Raw genomic sequence first — 19,369 nt, forward strand, 5'->3', positions numbered from 1 at the left:
AACTATCAAACAATCACTATTCTTATCGCACCAGGTTAGATCCTTTTAGTTCCCTTACACACACTAAAAATGAATCAAACAAATTCCAAATGATTATTTGAATAGAAAAATTGTTAACCATGCATAAATTCAGTTTCGAGTTAGTCTGTGAGCAATTGTGACTTGATGTGAGCGAAGCTCAATTTGGTTAGATCAGCTTGGGTTATGGTTACGTTTAGTCTCACCAAAATTGAGGTTTGGTTGAGTTCAGTATCGTTCGTCCGTTTTGGTTTACGAGATTGGATCGCGTCCACCTGCCCTGAGACCGCTAACCGGGCAACAGAACGTGCGACTTCGCAACAGTTCCTTCAGAACTGTTGGCGCATAAGCGAGGTCGTTTAACAGCAGAAAAGCTGAGGATTGTAACAGTTGGCTGCTTTTAGTGAGTTGATTAGTTTTTGAGTTCCGTGGCTTACTGTTACCCTGTACAACATCACGTTACAGTGTTGGTCACTAAAAACCATTAATAGTTTGGATAATTACCACGTGATCACTCGTTCTGCAGTGATAATGATCTAGAGTGCGATGTCACAACATTGTTGTCAAATCAAAAGAATATTGATAGCTTACAAGTGATATTGATAGTTGTAGTACATCAGCCATCAACTGATATGACTGATATTGAGCAACTCTGCCAGAAAATCCCAAAAGCTGGAAGGGTGTGATGGGCGGGTCACGTTGTGAGAATGCCGGACAAAAATTACGCAAAATTGGTGTTCACCTCGAATGCAGCTGGTACAAGAAGAAGAGGGGCGCAACGAGCTAGATAATTTGACCAAGTGGAGCAGGATCTCGGAAGTGTGAGCCGATCGAGAAACTGGAGTTCTGGGATTCGGTTGTCTGTCGGGATTTGTTGGTTAGATATATGTGGTTTCAGTTATTGAAATGTTAGATTCCGTCGAGATCAGGTTGAAGCAAGAGTATGCTCAAGTGTTCACGAACACTGTTGAGTGTTTGGAAGCTGACTCTTCGGTCAGTATCTAGCCGGGCATCGTAAAACACGACTCCTTGTAGGTGGCGCTCAAGCCACTTGTTCAAATACAGTCCGGAACTCAGTTGCAGACTCCGAACCGACTTTAGGCCGCTACATATCAAGACCGAATTTCTGAATGATATGAGAATTCTATGATTCATTAATTGGTTATTGGATATGTCTGAAGACCTTGGGATTGATAATATATTTGGTATCATTTCTGAATAAATGATGAATGATATAATAATTCCATTATTATTAGTTTTATTAGGGAGATTTTCAGTCCGCGTCTGGTTCATCTTCATGATAATACCATTATGAGATTCTCCCAATGGATTTTTTTTCCGAAATAGCTACGAAAAATTAATAAAAATTTCCTTCATAATTCTATAAACCAGTGCTGGGAATGGTAATAGTAGTAGGCTTGAATTATCGCGAAAATCACGTGGCTCTCCCAGTACAGTAGTTCAAAAACGTGAATCTCATCAAGTAGCCTCTGTTGGGTGCACGAATTTTCTAAATCATGAGTGTCATTGAAGGCTCTAAATGCAGGAAATGCAGCGGGAAATAGAACATTTTTCTACAGTAATTTTGGGTTGCCCTTAGCAACGGTTGTTTTGCAATTTTCATGGCACTTTGCCTACAGCAGCGATGGGCGTGAGTTTCACTGGCTTCGCTGACTGTGATTGGCGTTGTTTGGCTACTGTAGAGTGAGTTTCAGATTTTTTCCCAACCCTGCTATAAACAACTTTTCAGAGATGCTACGAACAATATCCATGATTCTTGTGGATTTTTTTTTGGGTGTAGTCAATTTCAACTTTTTAAAGATGCATCTAAAAATATCCACCATGATTTTTGTGGATTTTTTTGGTCAATTTCTCAGAACTTCTCAAAAAATACGCTGAATTCCAATAATTGAACAATTCTCGCTGAAACCAGGCCACCATTGGTACCCATCGTTAGAATTCCAATTTTATGTCACTAATCGCTAGGTGGTCCTTTCTGTATTCTCAAATTGGTGGAAAATATGAAATTTACAAACCTTGATGTTTTATTAGTTTTATCCTTAGTGTTATTGTCTGAAAATATCGAATCCAATGCATAAAACAGCAGAAATCTACATTCTTTGGAAGTGATCCATAACCGTGGTAAACAATCATTTCCTGGTCCATATTATGGATCACTAGTTAGAAGTCCTAATATTCGGTGTTTTGAATAAAAATTCATGTAAAATGTTTTCCAAAGATGAATTCATACTAAATCGAAGCGAACGAGCATAAAACATGCTATAACATTTGAATTTTACCACCTGTGGGAGCTTATGAATGCTGACGGCACTTCTTACAGAAAACGACCATATAATGATAGCTGTGTGGTACCAACTAAACATTTGTCAAAAACACCGTTATTTAGCGGTTGAATGTTGTGCTTAACATTACAAAAGGCAGAAGACAAATAGTATAACATGGGAAAAATGAGTTTTACGTCAACGTTTATGTTTTGAGCGAGTTATCCGATGTTGAACGCCAAAGTGATCCGTCACTGTGGGTGATCCGTAACTGTGTGGGCATGGTACGTGAAAATAGACACACCACAAATTCAACAAGCTTTGTCTATTAATTGCTTCCACTGTTTGGTGTTTGAGGTGTGCCATTTGGTGGTTCACTGGTTGTTTTCTGTTGATGTGATTGTGCAATAATCGTAGGTGTTAGATCTTGGAAACTTTAATACTTGTCATATTTTATTGTCCTTTTTACAACCCGATAAAAAAAACTCGGAAAGACACACTTTGTTACCAGAGGTTTTCAGACAATTTGACTCGCGGAGCACTTTTCGTTTTCATATTGTTCATATGCAAAGTGAATCTGTTCATTCTCGCTGTTCTGTTTGAAATTCGGTATTTTTAACATGCGTAAATAGATTTCAACGAAAATCAAGAAGTGTGTCGTCTTCATAAATTTTGATTTTCCTTTCATGTACTTTATTTATGATCTGAAAACATGCTATTTTTAAACAGCTTGCCTGATCCGTTTAAGGTTGAAAATGACACAATTTCGCATTCAAATTGAATTAGAATTTGGGTTTCTGCTAACTATTCCGAAATAGATTGGCAAACAACATAACTACTGTCATTTAAATATAATTTCGCTGTTGTTTTGAATTCGGACATCCAGCAAATGTTTGCGACATAGTCATTATTTTTTCTTGAATTCTCTTGAAAAATTATGCATAGTCGCTTTTAAAACTGCACGTACAAATCAAACTTTCTCCAAATATATGCTGGTTCATCCATTTGAATGATTTTTAACCATTTACATATTTGATTGTTTTATCATCAACCATCCATCCAACCATCCGGAGAGCACGATCTGAAAATCGCTGATTCGACTTTTTCAAAACTGTAACAGGGTATTTGAATACATTGGGTAACGTCCGCGAGGTGAATCAATCAAGGTTCATATGCCAACAAATAGGTCACACAACGCAGGGGATACTTCTACCTCATATTGCAAATCACAAATTGCCGCATGCGGAAAATGAAGTACTATCGCACGACATAACATGAAAAACGGGAAGAAAGTACAAATTCCCATTTCTTCCTTCCATTCCAATTGTATACACTCAAAAAAATCCAAACGTCATTGCTACGTGAAAAATCACGTAGATCATTCCAAATTCATTTTACCCCCACTTCACCTGACTAAAATAAAGATCACTAAACCATTAATAACCACCAAACAGTGACTCGGTAATGTTTACTGAGGTTACCTATCGCACTTACGTGGAATTCACGTAGGTGCCTAAGTTCATTTTGACATCTGCATATTGTACGTACATTCGGTGTTGAGCTCAAATCCTAAGATGGCGCCCGCTTGATTTGTGAAGAACTTCAGAAGCTGCTGCTGCTTTAATCTCTGTGTAAGATTGATTTCAAGGTAAATATGCTTTGAATATCGAAGAATCCCTGCATTACTTTATATTTTGCACGTGATTTATAACCTCTTATCAATTATAGCACGCGAAGGCTACAGCAAGACAGATCAAACTCACAAAATTGAGGAAACAGGATTCAAAATGCTCAGATTGACAATAAAAATATCACAATCTTTTAAGCTTGTTTCCAATTTTCCAATTGGGAACTAGTTTTCTTCCAAAGCCTATTAGAAATAAGATTGATCTTTATTACAGTTAAATTTAATGCAAAACCATCTAGGTTCTATTGAAACGCTTCGTAAGGGCTCCACGTAGCTCTTACGTTTAACGACGGTGGAATGGACGAACTTCCAAAGTTCATGCGTTCATTCTGGGCTACCTATGGTTTGCGTAGGAGCTACGTGAAAAGTGCGATGGAAAAAAATCACGTATGTTTTCACGTAACAATGACGTTTGGATTATTTTGAGTGTACACAAAGCAAGCATAAAAATCACAAACTATTTGCCAAAGGATTTATTACCCTCCAAGCCAACATACTTCTCCCTTTCGGTGCTAGCCAGCAGTATGCGGCGCCGCCATCTTTTCGAATCCAACATATTCTAAGCAACCGATGGATACTCAAATGCATTTCAATGTGGATACTCAAATGATCTTGGCTGCTGTCAAATCCATTTGGTGGGATTGGGGTTGCCATATACGTGGTGCTAGCGTAAGTCAACCTATACACAAGTTAGTCATTTTCACCACCAACCACCCCTATTTACCACACGAAACTAGGTTCACCTGTTACTGCTTTCAGCGATTCAAATATAATTGTCCTATGTTACGAGCAGAGTGATACTAATTGAGCAGTGATAATTTACACGTTCGAAAAGAAAATTATTTCATGAAACAGAGTAATTAAAATTTTAATGTATTTCGCCATCACATTACATAGGACAGTTATACTTGGAACGGATATCACAATTACAACGAGGAAAGCATGGAGCTCCACTGTCGTAAATTTGGTTCGGGAATTGCGAAACACTTGGGTTTGGTTGTTTATGAGCCTTTGTGGGTTGATATACTGCTAGTCGCGAAGGATTCCGTTTGGTCGTACTTATACGTATGTAAATGTATAGAGCATATATTTAGGGATAATCGTTTTATTCACATTCCTTCACGATGGACATGCTGCATTGTTGCCAGTACATTTTTTTTGCGACAAGTACATAAGAAATAGTTTTGGGTGAAAATCATCGATTTACGCGAGATAAAGCGGCACGTGACCGAAAATTTTCATAAAAAATATAAAACCAAAAATGGTTCACACAAAGATATGGATGCGTTTTAACCAAAATGATCTCTAAAGTCACTTTTTCCTTATTCTGATTGTAGAGATTCAAGATGAACACACGGTGCCCCGACAGACCGTTATTATAAAAAAAAATCGTCCATCAAATCTGAGCACAGGGCTCGTTTCCTGAGGTCATTCTGCACCTCTGGACCAATTTTTAAAAAAATCCCTAGGAGGAATTTCGAGAAATCTTGATTTGAAGTGTTTGACGTAAAATTTCATCAAAGCCAAACCTCGAATTTTCAGGGGCACAATTTTAGAGAACCAGATAACCGTGTGTGTTGAAAATTTAACTCACTGGTTACTCGCTGGTGGTGACCAATCGATCAAATTTTCAGCGCGAACCGGTTGTCAGGTTCTCTAGATTCGTGTGCTTAAAAATTCGAGGTTTGGCTTCGAAGCATCTTCACCTTAAGGCGAAGTAGGCTGTCATTGAAATTTGAACGCGTCGTTGATGATTGTTGCTAATTCATCTCATGATTTCGAATCAAAGAAAAGCAGTTGATATTGCACAGACACAGCTGAAAAAGTATCAGCATACTTTATGAATGTTAGCGCGTACAGTGATACTTTTACAAGTCAGTATAAGCTATCGGAACTGAGTTTTATCACTATGAAATGCAAGCTAAAAAGTCATCATTGATGCCAAAACGAATGACGGGCTACTTAGCCTTAATGTGAAGATGAATCGATGCCAAACCTCAAATTTTCAAGAGCACAAATCTGGAGAACCAAACTTCCGTTCAAGCTGAAAACTCAATCAATTAGTCACTAGCAAGTGGTGAACAATCGATTAAGTTTTCAGTTTAAACGGAAGTTCGGTTCTCCAGATTTGTGCTCTTGTAAATTTGAGGTTTGGCTTCGATTCATCTTCACTTTAACTTACCAGAGTGACTTCAGTATGTTTTTACATGGCTTAAGCCAGTACGCTTAGTTTAATAGAATGAAATCTAAGAAATAAATGTCAATATAAACGTGAAACATTCAATGCTGAATATTATTGATTAACAGCTTATTTTACGACTTTCACACTAAATGACCAGCCCACCGAAGTCTGCCGTATTTATTTTGCTTAATAATATTTGCTTCTTAGTACATCTAGTACTATTCTTGATGTTTACGCCTAGTTTTCCACCGAATTCCTCAGCACTTTACATGAAAAATATTCTGGTGTCGAAAATCTGTTTTTAAACTAGGAAACATTTCCCACCAAGCAAATCATTTTCGACCTTTTGTCCTTTCGACCTTTTGTCTTTCGACCTTTTGTCTTTCGACCTTTTGTCCATAAACCACGCCAGCTAGCTTAACAGTTTGCGAAAAAGCCCATTTTTTAAATCTTGGGTATTTCTTCACGTGATATGTCTCATATTTCGCTTGGAACATATAGCAAACTTAGTGTCATCGTATAGAGAAAGGAAATAGCTTTCATTCAAATTTGAAAAAAATTTGGCGCCATCTTGAATTTTGTTAGAAAAATCGATTTTTCACCATTAGCGCACCGCTAGTTTTGCCATTCTGATATCACCATCAGAAAGCTAAGGAAAAATTGCGTAAGATAGGCTACAGAAACTAGGTGAGCAATGGTATTTACCCTATCAAATGAACGATTTTCTAATTCATGTTATACGATTATTACGTATATGGCGAGTGCAATCAATACAAACATCATTTTTTGTACAACAAAGAAACAAGTTTTCATGAGCTTGGATGACCGCTTCATAGCTGCACTCCGTGATTGACCAGAACAATCGAAGTTGCACAGAGATTCATTGAATGTGACTTGGGATTACGCATTGCACGCCAAATGAGTAGCTAAGCTTTCGGTCCCATCGCTCGTGGGAACAAACGACACAATCGATGGACCGAACACTACTCCAAAAGATAATCGTGATAAATTTCGTAAAACTAAGTTATGCAAAGTGGTTTATTTTGTCAAGGCCTTTACATCCAGAATGTTTCATTGAAATTTGAGAGGGTCTCTGTCATGGCAACTCTTATGTACTGAAAATGCTTTCAAAAGCATATTCTTAAACAATCTTGAAATTGGATGTTTATTTTGCTGTATTTTAGAATATGTTCCAAATTGACCACTAAGGCAACAACAGACAAAAGTTGCATCTGAAAATGGACATTAGTTTCCCTCTCATGCTCATCCTCGAACAATCTAAATTGAAACACAGAGCTAACATATTCCGAAGAAACCTTTCCTGATTTCAGCTCCGGATAATTCGTTAGTTAAGCTTAGCTCTGATGATCGCAGCTGTATTTGTAAATAGGCCACGAGATTTTGATTAACAATGCAATTATCTTGTCCTAACCTAGTAAGCAAATCAAACAAAGAATAAATGATTTATAGCAATTGAGGCGCAATAAACCACGGAAACCATAGTTTCAATAATGGCGCTATTTTATTCAATAAGCCGAAATGAGTTGTTGGCACGCAAATGTTTGGACATGATTGATGACGGAACATTGTTTTACGACAACTAGATAAAAGTCTGCAAACAAAATTATGCCTGTTACCAAACACCGGCATTGTTGAATAGTTAAAGTGTGCATAGCTACAAAAATTAACAATATTTTAGATAAAAAGGCTGTGGCGTGAAATTCAACTGCCTAACGAGGGCATGGCAGTGAATTTATCTTAATCATCGTTTGAATTATCTATCAAATTAAAATCCACACTGACAGTTACTACTGGTGAGAGAAGGAAATGCAGCAATGGTTTTCTTTTGCAGTTGTTCAAACTAAATGACCACCAGTCTGGAGCTGGCTTGGTACCATACCGTTTTAATACTTTTATCCATTAACCATTTTTCTAAACGTAACCGTTTTGGAAGCGTTTTAGCACCTTGGTTACCTGACACACATTTGTTGGCGTTGTTGGTCTGATCAGCAAAGTGCCGAGAACGTCTTTCCGCGGAGTGCGATTCACTTGTCGACCACCGCACAGAGGAGCGCCTTCATATAAAGGTTGAATAAATTCTTAAATGCGTCACAAATTGATTGAAAGTGATAATCCTTCAACCATCTTCGATACCTGATATCCTTTCGTTCAAAATAAACGTCAAATAATAAATTCTATTACTTAGATTAATTTATTCAGGCTGAGTTTTTCTTGTAGTGCAATATGTACATAAACCTTAAGTATAGATATAAATTCACCGACTTTTGATAATGTCAGTAATTTTTATTTTTAGGAATGAGAGTGAAAGCCATGTTTTGTTACAAATAGCAACTTAACATGTTATAAATAAAATAAACACCATCAAGGAAGGAAGGCTTGGAACACATTTTCAAATGAAGCGTATTGTGCTCAAATCAATTATGATTCTAGTGAGGTACAATTGTTTGAAGTTTGCTAGGAGAACTTCTTTTTCTACTTGGCATTACGTCCTCACTGGGACAGAGCCTGCTTCTCAGCTTAATGTTCTTATGAGTATTTCAACAATTATTAACTGAGAGCTTTCTTTGTCCAAGTTGTCATTTTTTCGCATTCGTATATCGTGTGGCAGGTACGATTATACTTTATGCCCAGGGAAGTCAAGTAAATTTCCATTACGAAAAGATCCTGGAGAAGATCCAGATACCTTCAGCATGGCTTTTCTTTGTAGCCGCGGACTATAAGCACTCGGCTTAGGAATCTGCTAGGAGAACTACAGTTGATGAATTGCAGCGCATTTTGTCTGACCTGTGCACACTTGAGATGCTTTTAAAAATCGGAAACAAAATTGATCAATCTTAAATTTTGAGATATTTTCATTCAATAGTACAGAAATCTATAAAAAAGATGCTGACAAGTGATTTGGAGAACATTAAATTTCGAGGTTTCGTCCGTCTTTGCACCACTGCGCAACGTCTTCTGTGCGCCTTAGATTGATGTACCGAGCTGTGTAAAATAAATTCCTCACAATCAGCAGCGAGCGAAAACCAGAAGCAGCAAACGACGAGCACATGAATTAAATGTACCAAACGAAACATTCATAAAACATAAGGTTCGCTTTTAAACTTGCCATTCACGAGATTTAATCCAATTAACCGATTACCACGTTTGAAGTTATCGCTGCTTTTGGAATACCGTTGGGGCAATACAGTTACTTTGGATTAGCATCAGTTTATTTTTAGCTAGTTAAACATATTCGGTACAAATGAGGGTCTGAAAATAAATTTCAACAACTGAAGGGGATAAAGATTATCTTTATCAAACTAGCGCATCGAACTTTACGGGTGTGAAATCATTACAACCCACCAAAACTGAGCATAAAAAAGAACCCATTTGATTATTAATGCTACAAAGTTGGATAATTAACTCGTTCTTTTACTCGTGCTACGCATGATTGAACCATAAAGGGATTCGGTATATCACGTTTTCCCTGTCCATAATGGAGAAGGGTATCAAGGAGGCCGTCCGATTTTTTTATGTTTCTACATGCTGACATTCATCAACCAGCATCTGGTAGATGCTGGAATAATCGATGAAATTTGAGTGGGATGACTTGGCACAGCATCACACTGGACGGATGTACGTGTTTGGGAGCAGAAATAATGATCGACGATGCATGGTGATTGAAGATGATGCTAATTAGCGATAATGGCCTTTGGGCGACGGTTTGAGGCGGACAACTAGACGTAGCACTTGTGGTAAGTTCATAGCACACATATTTAGCAAAAGAATCATAAATGGGTAATTTATGTTTTAGTATCGTCTTTGCCCGAGTTGAGCGTTCAGCGTGACCTTAGCTATCGGTTTGAATTATTCTGCTGTCACGTCTGTTTGTCTGTGCGCATAATAAAGTTAGAGCTGGTGCAGAGCCCACACAGTGGGTGTCTGATTGCTTCTGACACGGTACACAATGCAAAATGGCTCTTTGATGATGTACGAGGCTAATTTTATTCTATAAAAAACGCCATATGCGAGAGTGAAGGATTTGGTGCTCCTCTTTGTTTACCTCTCATGGACGAAGAGCAAGTTTATTGATTATTATATCGTATTATTATTGCTGGTTTTTACACTGCATGGTGCCTTGGAACATATAGGGAGGGATACATCTCACATCAAATGCAAAGCAAGGATGATTCAAAAATGACCGATCAGTTACAGACACCGTCAACAATAACTTCACATATAAATGTATCTTGAAGTTATAGTTTCTAAAACACAATTAAATTACATATAATGGAGCATGAAACTTACAAAATGAATTAATGGTACATTAATTGAATTAATTCATTAAACGAGGTTTTGCTTTTTAAGAGACTGTAAAAACTCATTTTAAACATACCTTATCAGGTTGAAATATTTCCAAACTAAACTCGTCCAGTAATTCCTTGGAATTAAAGCAACATTATTTTTACGTTAAGATCCTCGGTTTCGTGTCGTTATGAGTGCAACAGGTGTTCTAGTCCATCCAACAACTTTCTGGAACATGTGCTTCTGATCTACTGAAGTAATAAGAAAATGATACAAAAAAATGATTAGCGCAAAACTGGGGGATGCGAACAGAAAATCAACAAGCAGCCAGGCGGCTTCAAACTAAAACTTTTATAAAAATGATCAGAGTACGCTTAAAAATGTACGGTCGTGATTTCGACACGCTTAAAATCGTTTTATGATTTATGTAACACAAAGACCGTCAATTGTTGAAGAATTGTTGTGCTAGGTCCAAATTGTGCACAAGTCATATACAACTGCTCAAAATATGTTTCCAACTTAAATACGGCCAAAAACTTTCTGATTAAGTCTATTCATTGGGTTCATTTCCAGCATTGAACTGAAACAGCTTTGTATGAAGTATTTTAAGTGTGCATTTTGAATATGGTTTCCTACGAGACAACCAAACACACAACGGCTAGCACTCGTGGAAAAGATTATGTTCAATTTGAACAACCTAAATCTTCGACTCCGCACCCCTTAGGCGCAAACGACAGAATGTGGAGGAATTTCATGGCTGACTATGACGAAGCTTCTCCTGGCCAGACTTGACTGTAATTTGAGTGTTAAGCATTCACGCAAAATCTTTTAAGCAGTTTTATTTTATCCATTGATTCTGTTCATTCATTTTTAATTAAATTAATATCGTTAACCAAGATAAATCTTGCAAACAAACAAACAAACTTTTCACATATCTAAAATTGAAACTATTGAAACACAGCTTGGTTAATGGTAGCCTCTGGCGATGATGAAATTTTTAATATTTTCATAAAGAAACTTCCAGAGTGTAGCTTATCATTCTTAGTTGAAATATTGAACAAATGTTTTCAGTTGACATATATTCCTTGTAAATGGAAAAATGTCATGGTTGTATCAATTTTAAAACCGAACAAAACCGGATTTTTTTTTTCTAGAGGGGGCTCATCAAATTTTTGTTTTACAGAAGTAATGTCGGTCACAATAATCACTATTCTCACAAATTTCGTAGTTTGCATAGATTAGACTTTATTCGTTTTCAATTTTGTCTTATATCGCTGCATTCTGTCAAAAGTGCTTGACGCGATCGGACGGGTTCTCGCTATCGTCCCAAGTAGTTATTGCTTCTGACTACCTATTGTTATAACTTGCTTTGTTTGGTGCTCCACCACCTGGACATTTTAATTTGTGCAGTAGTGAGAGTGTTTGGTAGTGGTATATAGAGAAGATCGTTGGTGCTTCTATTGGTGTGAACATCGTGAAACAAAGGGATTCAATCCCTATATAAAACGTGAGATGAGCCACAAAAAGCCTCCGGATGACCCGGCTGGAACAAAATTACCAGGTTGGATGCGATCGAGTGATGATATAGGACAGGCATGTGCGTTGATGATGCGTTTGAAGGAGGATCCTAAAACAAATGCCATCAACAATCCCATACTTTCAACGAAAGCGTTCGTCATCAGGGCTACAGTACAAGCAGCGATCGGATTGGAACAAATGAAAAAACTGTCAACGACAAAAGAGGCACGTGGTACTCGCTACATACTAGGCACCGAATCAATCAGCGTCCGCAATGCTCTGTTGAAAATCGAGAAACTAATTGACGATACACCTGTCGAGGTTGTTTTTCATCCAACTCTAAACGTGTCTTGTGGTGTTGTCTACGACCCTGATACGGTTAATTGCACAGAAGAGCTCCTCCTTGAAGAACTTTCATCTCAAGGAGTGGTACATGTTCGTCGAATTCGTAAGCGCGATGGTGATAACTTCAAAAATCTCCCACTGTTAGTGCTCATTTTCCACTACACAAGTTCCGGATTTCATCTACATTGGTCTGATTCGAGTCAAGGTAAGAGTTTATTATCCGTCTCCTCTGCTCTGCTTCCGATGTGGGATATATGGGCATTCCAAGAAGAACTGTGATCCATCAAAGTTCGAAGCAACCTGTCTTCGCTGTTCTCAGCAACATGGTGCTGACGACCCTGCTCCTTGTCGAAGAGATCCTTACTGTAAGCAATGTAAAGGTACCCACGTGATTAGCTCGCGAGATTGTCCGGTTTACAAAAACGAAGAAAAGATAATCAAGATTAAGGTTGATCAGGGTTTGTCATTCGGAGAAGCACGATCTTTGTTTAACAGCAACTCTAACTCCTATTCGGCAGTTACAAAGCAAACCACTGAAGATGAGAAAGATCGCCTCATAACTCATCTACGCAAGGAGGTGGAGGTGCTTAGAAAACTTGTTGAGAACTTGCGCTCTAAAGATAATGAACCGAAAATCGATGAATCTATGCTAACCAAGACTAACACTCGCCCTGAAAAAACCCTAAACAAATATGTCCGATAACTGAGCCGAATCTGAATAACAGCAATCACGACAAGCATATCAAAAGCAATGGTAACAAAAAGAGTGAAAAAACTTCTACTACCGAACTAAAAATGGATTATGATCAATTAAGTAATAAAAGAAAATCCGAAAGAAATCTGATGTCCCCTCCGAATTCACCAAACTCGAAGAAAACTCCGACTAAGCAAAACCATGCAAAATCTCTTTCACCTCCACGATCTCCCTCAATTTTCGCCGACTTTTCGGATGACTCAATATAAACGAAAATTGGGGTCATCCAACTCCAAACGTTAACATCTCACAAAAGATTTTAAAAATAAATTTGAATTCACGCCCAAAAACATATGCCATGACTCTGAAATGGAAAAGGACCCCGATTATGAATCTCGCTTGATACCACGCACTGAAAATTCCTCTATAAATTGCGAAACACATTCCTCTCTGCCCATAGCGGGCATGCGGTGTGGGGAGGGAGAGATGAAAGTAACCTCCCCCCTCCTGATCGAAGGAGTGAACGCCTGGGGGAACAAGGAAAGAACCTGTTCAAGTTCCTTTCCTAAAACGTTCTCCTGGGGTTCGGCCGAACCAAATTGCAACGCATTACCTGCACCTGCTTTGACGGACTCTTTCATCTACGACTGCTTCTATCGACAACATCAAATGCCAACTCATAGCCGACATCAAACCTCCGATCCATCCAAGGATAACCAAAGACGAGCTACGATAGAAACCTGCTGCAGTATTCCACCGCCAAGTGCGAAGCATTCCACGCTGACCCTGACCGGGGATGTTCCGGGATTGCCCGATGAGCCCTCGGCGGCAGTCAGCGTGGACAACCCCTCTCCACAGGCAAGTAGCACATTTTCGAATTTTTTACTCCGAGCAGATCACTCTCCCGTTTCGAAACGTTTTTCAGACTCATCTACCAATGGAAACTCCACTTCTCGAAACATGGTTCGAAAAAAAGTCTGGTTCCAATGGAATATTCGCGGGTTGTGGAGCAACCACGCGGAACTTCGTCAAATTATAGAACTTAACCCACCGTTAGCTATAGGGCTTCAAGAGCTGAAAACCAATAGAACGGAAAACATCCTCAAAGGGTTATATGACTGGAATATTGCCGACAGAAACATTGCTAATGGCGCTGGGTATGCTGGCTTAGGTATCCTGAAGAACATTCCGCATCAATTCATTCAATTACCTACAACAATCCCTATCTGTGCTGCAATCCTTGGCTCTCCTTATAATATTACCGTTGTATCCGTTTACTTCCCGATTGGAGCATCTAACAGCGAAATCATTAACAACTTGAACCTCCTGATGAAACACGGTAAACCGCCGTATCTCATTGGTGGGGATTTCAACGCCGCTCACGAGGCCTGGGGTAGTTCCAGGTCTACATCGAGAGGACGTTCCCTGCTCAATTGGATCGTCGACAACAATATGCTAGTTCTTAACGATGGATCCCCCACATTCGTCAGCGGCTCACACGGAACATTCACTGCGATTGATGTTACGATCGCATCGAACTGCCTTGCTCCCAGACTTTTCTGGGAGTCTAGCAAGGACACGGGAGGGAGCGATCATATGTATTTATCGACATTCCTCGACATTGTGAACACAAAAATGAAAAAACCTAGACGATGGATATATGATAACGCAGACTGGTCATCATTTCAAAAGGATTTTGACAATTCATTGGAACAAGACGCAAATTATTCCATAGAACTCCTCTCAAACAAAATTTTCGATGCCGCTGAAAAATCTATTCCTCGGACATCCGGAAACATTGGTAGAAAAGCTATGATATGGTGGAATAATGAAGTGAATGATGCTGTTAAGAAAAGAAGGAAAGCTTTGAGAAAACTGAAAAAACTTCCCGTTGAAAATTCGGAAAGGCCTCGTGCACTTAGGGAATTTCAATTGGCAAGAGCTCTGGCCAGGAAAACAATTAATGAATCTAAGGCAGATTCATGGAAACGTTTTTGTGAAAGCTTTACACCAAACACAAACATAAAACTAATGTGGGAAAACTACTGAAGATTGTGTGGTAAAATCAAAAGAAGCGATATCAGTTTGATTATTGATGGAGAACATATATCGGATCCTAACAATGTCGCGAATATCCTCGCTGACAAATTTGAAGAAAATAGCGCTGACCGATTTGAAATCGATTCTATATCAAGTAGGGTGCAGAACCACTTGGGCACTTCCATGATTCACTTTGGCATGGGGGGTTTTTCTTGGCCGAATTGTCTGAAACTTTGCAATAATAAGCACTCCAGTGCGATGCATATTGCGGCCAAATATGAGCTTTGAATCTTTCAAAAAACCTCACTGCCGAAGTGAATCAAAAGTGCCAAGAATAGGATCCGGCTCCCTAATGATGATTATGACGATTATTACTCAGAAGAAACTCACTCACTCCGGTCAACTAACCCAGATTCTCCATTAGATGAGGATTTTTCTATAGCAGAGCTTATGGATGCTTTAAAAGCTGCTAAGGGACAATCCGTTGGAGACGACTTGATTGGTTATCCCATGATCAACAACCTATCAATGAATGGTAAGTTTGCACTTCTTAAGGCATACAACGATATTTGGGCAGAAGGACGTTTTCCTGAGGACTGGAAAAAAGCAATTGTTGTTCCTATTCCAAAATCAGAATCAGTTTATCGTGCTGCAGATGGTTTTCGTCCAATATCTTTACTCAGTTGCGTCAGCAAAGTGTATGAACGAATGGTTAATAGGCGACTTGTCAACTTCCTTGAAAGTGAAGGTTTTCTGCACCCCAATCAACATGCCTTTCGTTCTGGTAAAGGTACTGGAACCTATTTTGCACAATTTAGAGAAATAATTGAGAATGCCCTCCGAAATGATCAGCATTGTGATGTTGCCATTCTGGACATCAAGAAAGCGTATGATCAGGCATGGCGTCCACACATAATGAAGAACATCAGAGACTTAAATGTCGGAACAAGAATGACAGCTTGTATAGAGAGTTTCTTGAATGAACGAGAGTTTCAGGTAACAATTGGAGATCACCGGAGTTCAGTTCGAATGCAAACCAATGGTGTCCCGCAAGGCTCTGTGTTGGCCGTAACTCTTTTTCTGATTGCTATTAATGCTGTTTTTAACAACATACCAAAAAACGTGTATTGTCTAATGTATGCCGATGACATTGTATTGATCTCCGTTGGTAAATCTTACCGATGGGCAAGACGTAGAATAGCTGTTGCTATTGAAAATGTGAGCAGATGGCTTCACAAGGTGCGCTTTTCTCTATCTGCAGAAAAATCGAAAATGATTCATATTTGTCATCGACATCACCGATGGAAAGGTCAACGAAAACCAGTCAATATTAACGGCATAAATATTCCGGATGTGAAAGTAGCAAAGATTCTTGGAGTTACTATAGATAGCAGCTGGAAATTTCAAAAACATTTCCGTGAAACCATCCAGAGCATGAAAAATCGTGTAAATCTTCTTAGAGCGATTAGCTTCAGAGCAAATCGTACAACGCTTAGACGAATTGGTGAGGCAGTATGTTTATCAAAGCTTTTATATGGAATTGAGTTATTCGGGACTAAATGCATAAAACCATATAACAAAGTATATAACAAAATATTAAGAATTGTAACGGGGGCTTTCTGCACAACACCAGGACTAACTACCGCAATTGAAGCAGGCGTTTTATCTTTCGATGGTAAAGTAGTTGAAACATTGGTCCGAAGATATTGCAAATTAGCTGAAAAACCTAATACCACTATTACAATCTTGGAAGCTGAAGCCAAAGAAGTATTTACGGCGATGACTGGCTCGAATATACCGGATATTGAGAAACTGCTCTGGGTTGGCTGCCGTTCGTGGAACAAATCTGTACCAAGTGTTGACTGGTCTGTACGAAATATAACTGACAAATCTGAAACACCAACCGTTAACCGAATGAAAGCTTTATCCATAATCGAACAAAAATACAATGATCATCACAAACTGTACTCAGACGGATCGAAAGCGGGGAGATTAGTAGGAATAGGAGTTGTAGGCCCCAACACAACAGTAAACAATCAACTTCCACGTGCATGCAGTGTATTCACTGCAGAAGCTGCAGCGTTATCAGTAGCCATTGATCATACACATCATTCACCAACAGTAATTTTTTCCGATTCCGCCAGCTGTTTGTTGGCAATTGTAAAAGGAAGCCTGAATCATCCATTCCTACAGTTAGTAGAGCAGAAAATGCGTAACAAGCCGATTGTCCTATGTTGGATTCCTAGTCACGTGGGGATATCAGGCAACGAAGCAGCTGACCGCGCCGCCAATTTGGGAAGAAATAGTGAATTTCTGACTTCTAACATTCCTGCTATTGATGCTATTAGGGAAGTCCGGAAACAAATTTGGAGAAGTCATCAACACAAATGGAATTCTGAACAGCATCATGTATTAAAAACCATTAAACCAACAGTATATAAATGGAATGATCGGCCAAGAAGGGAAGAGCAAAGGATCTTATCACGTTGTCGCTTAAATCATACACGCTTAACCAAACAAAGTTTACTACAAAACAAAAATGTTAGCAATTGCGATGCTTGTGAAGCGGTTTTAGATGTAAAACATATTGTAATTGATTGTCCTAACTTTAAAGTGGCAAGGAACAAATTCAAAATAAGTGAAAGATTTGATGTAGCATTGAGTAATGATAGAAGAGAAGAAAATTAGCTAATATCGTTTCTTAAGGATATTCAATTGTATAATAGACTATAATATATTGTAATTGTAAAATAACAGAGGTGAATGAACCATAGGGTTTAAAGCCTCTCTAATAAAATAAATAAATAAATTATATCGCTGCAAATCAGTAATATTTGTAAATTTAAATTTTCACTGTGAAAAATAATCTTTCATTGATTAATCCAGTAAAATCCATCAAGAATTCTTCCACAGCATTGACGAGGAACATCCCTTGTGATTCTTTCACGAACTTTTAAGGTAATCAACCTTGTGCTTTTAAGAGATTCCCCTCAGAATTCTTTATGCTTTCAGACCCTACTAGAAATTTTCTCGACGAGTCCCTATTAAAATGCTTTGCCTTTGAGGTTCTTCTTAAAGTTTCTCTTCAGAATCCTTAGAAAATATTTTTTTTTAATTTCGGAATTTAATCTGGGATTTTTTCAAGCGTTTACAGCAAAACATAAACATGACTTCTTGCACAAGAACATTAAATATTTTTTCCAAGTGTTACTCAAATGCATTTTCATAATATTCCAGATAATTTTCGTAATAATTGAACGAGATTTATTTCGAAAAATGTTCCTAGCGATATCTTAGAAAGGTTCTCTTTTTTACGCAAAATTCCCTAAGTGTTTTTTTTTAATTTTTCCTAGCATGCCTTTAAATTACCCTCAAAAATACAATTTAAAAATTTTAAATACCGTAAAACGGGGTAACTTTGATAGTTTTTTCGATGAAAACTTCAATATTTAAGCATTCTGTTTCAAGGAATAACAATTTATATTTTTAAAACAAGTACCGACATCCTAGCTATCGATTGCACTTGATAGATTGCCAAAATATTTATTCTTAATGGATATATTATTTTTCATACAAACGAAAGTCGATTTTCTGTTTTGGGGTGACTTTTATAATGGAGTACCGTTTTGACTCATATTCCGAACACTTAAGGCCAACAGTGACTTCAAATGCATGTGATAGGCATAAATCAGCTGATATTTGTAAAACTTTTAATTTATCTTCAAAGACTAACTGTTAGCTGGTGGGTGTGCTGAAAAAATTGTTTGTTTAAACTTGTTTAGTATTGTTTTTACGTAAAAGAGTGGAACAACATTTTGATTCAAATGCCGAACACTGTGTTCATTCTGTCTCATATTCCGAACACCTTGATTCAAATTCCGAACAGCACGAATAAATCATATTCAAATGAATAATTTCGCAAATAAATTCATCTGAGCTGGTTCTACTGGTCTCCAACATGAGAATCATAACTACTTCCGAGGTATAAAATAGATTGGAAGATGTTAAAATTGAATCACAATTGACTGCTATTTCCTTGTAAATTGATGACATATTTCAGCGAAACATTTCAATCAAACCGCCATACAAAAACCGAGTGTTCGGAATATGAGTCTGTTCGGAATTTGAGACAAAACGGTATAATTCGAATAAATTTGATTGAATTACACAACATTTATAGGGCGTTGCATACCTCTAGGCATTGAACGTTATATGGAAATGTCTGACTTAGATTACAAAAATGGTTCCAGTTTGTAAAATTGGTTTTCGCTAAAAGATTTCAGACCGAACTCATGTTC

The 19,369-nt window shown here is 38.1% G+C and overlaps 1 protein-coding gene and 1 long non-coding RNA gene across 4 annotated transcripts in view; one reads left to right on the forward strand and one right to left on the reverse strand.

The window, feature by feature from the left end:
• Positions 1 to 19,369, reverse strand: part of LOC5565211 — a 299,615-nt gene that overhangs the window by 238,884 nt on the left and 41,362 nt on the right. The window lies entirely within an intron of this gene.
• On the forward strand, positions 3,909 to 4,125 carry LOC110679680. Its single transcript, XR_002502704.1, has 2 exons — positions 3,909 to 3,948; positions 4,029 to 4,125. It is a non-coding gene; the product is annotated as an uncharacterized LOC110679680 (long non-coding RNA).

Source organism: Aedes aegypti, chromosome 3, assembly GCF_002204515.2.
Source record: "Aedes aegypti strain LVP_AGWG chromosome 3, AaegL5.0 Primary Assembly, whole genome shotgun sequence".
In the NCBI taxonomy this organism is placed as follows: domain Eukaryota; kingdom Metazoa; phylum Arthropoda; class Insecta; order Diptera; family Culicidae; genus Aedes; species Aedes aegypti.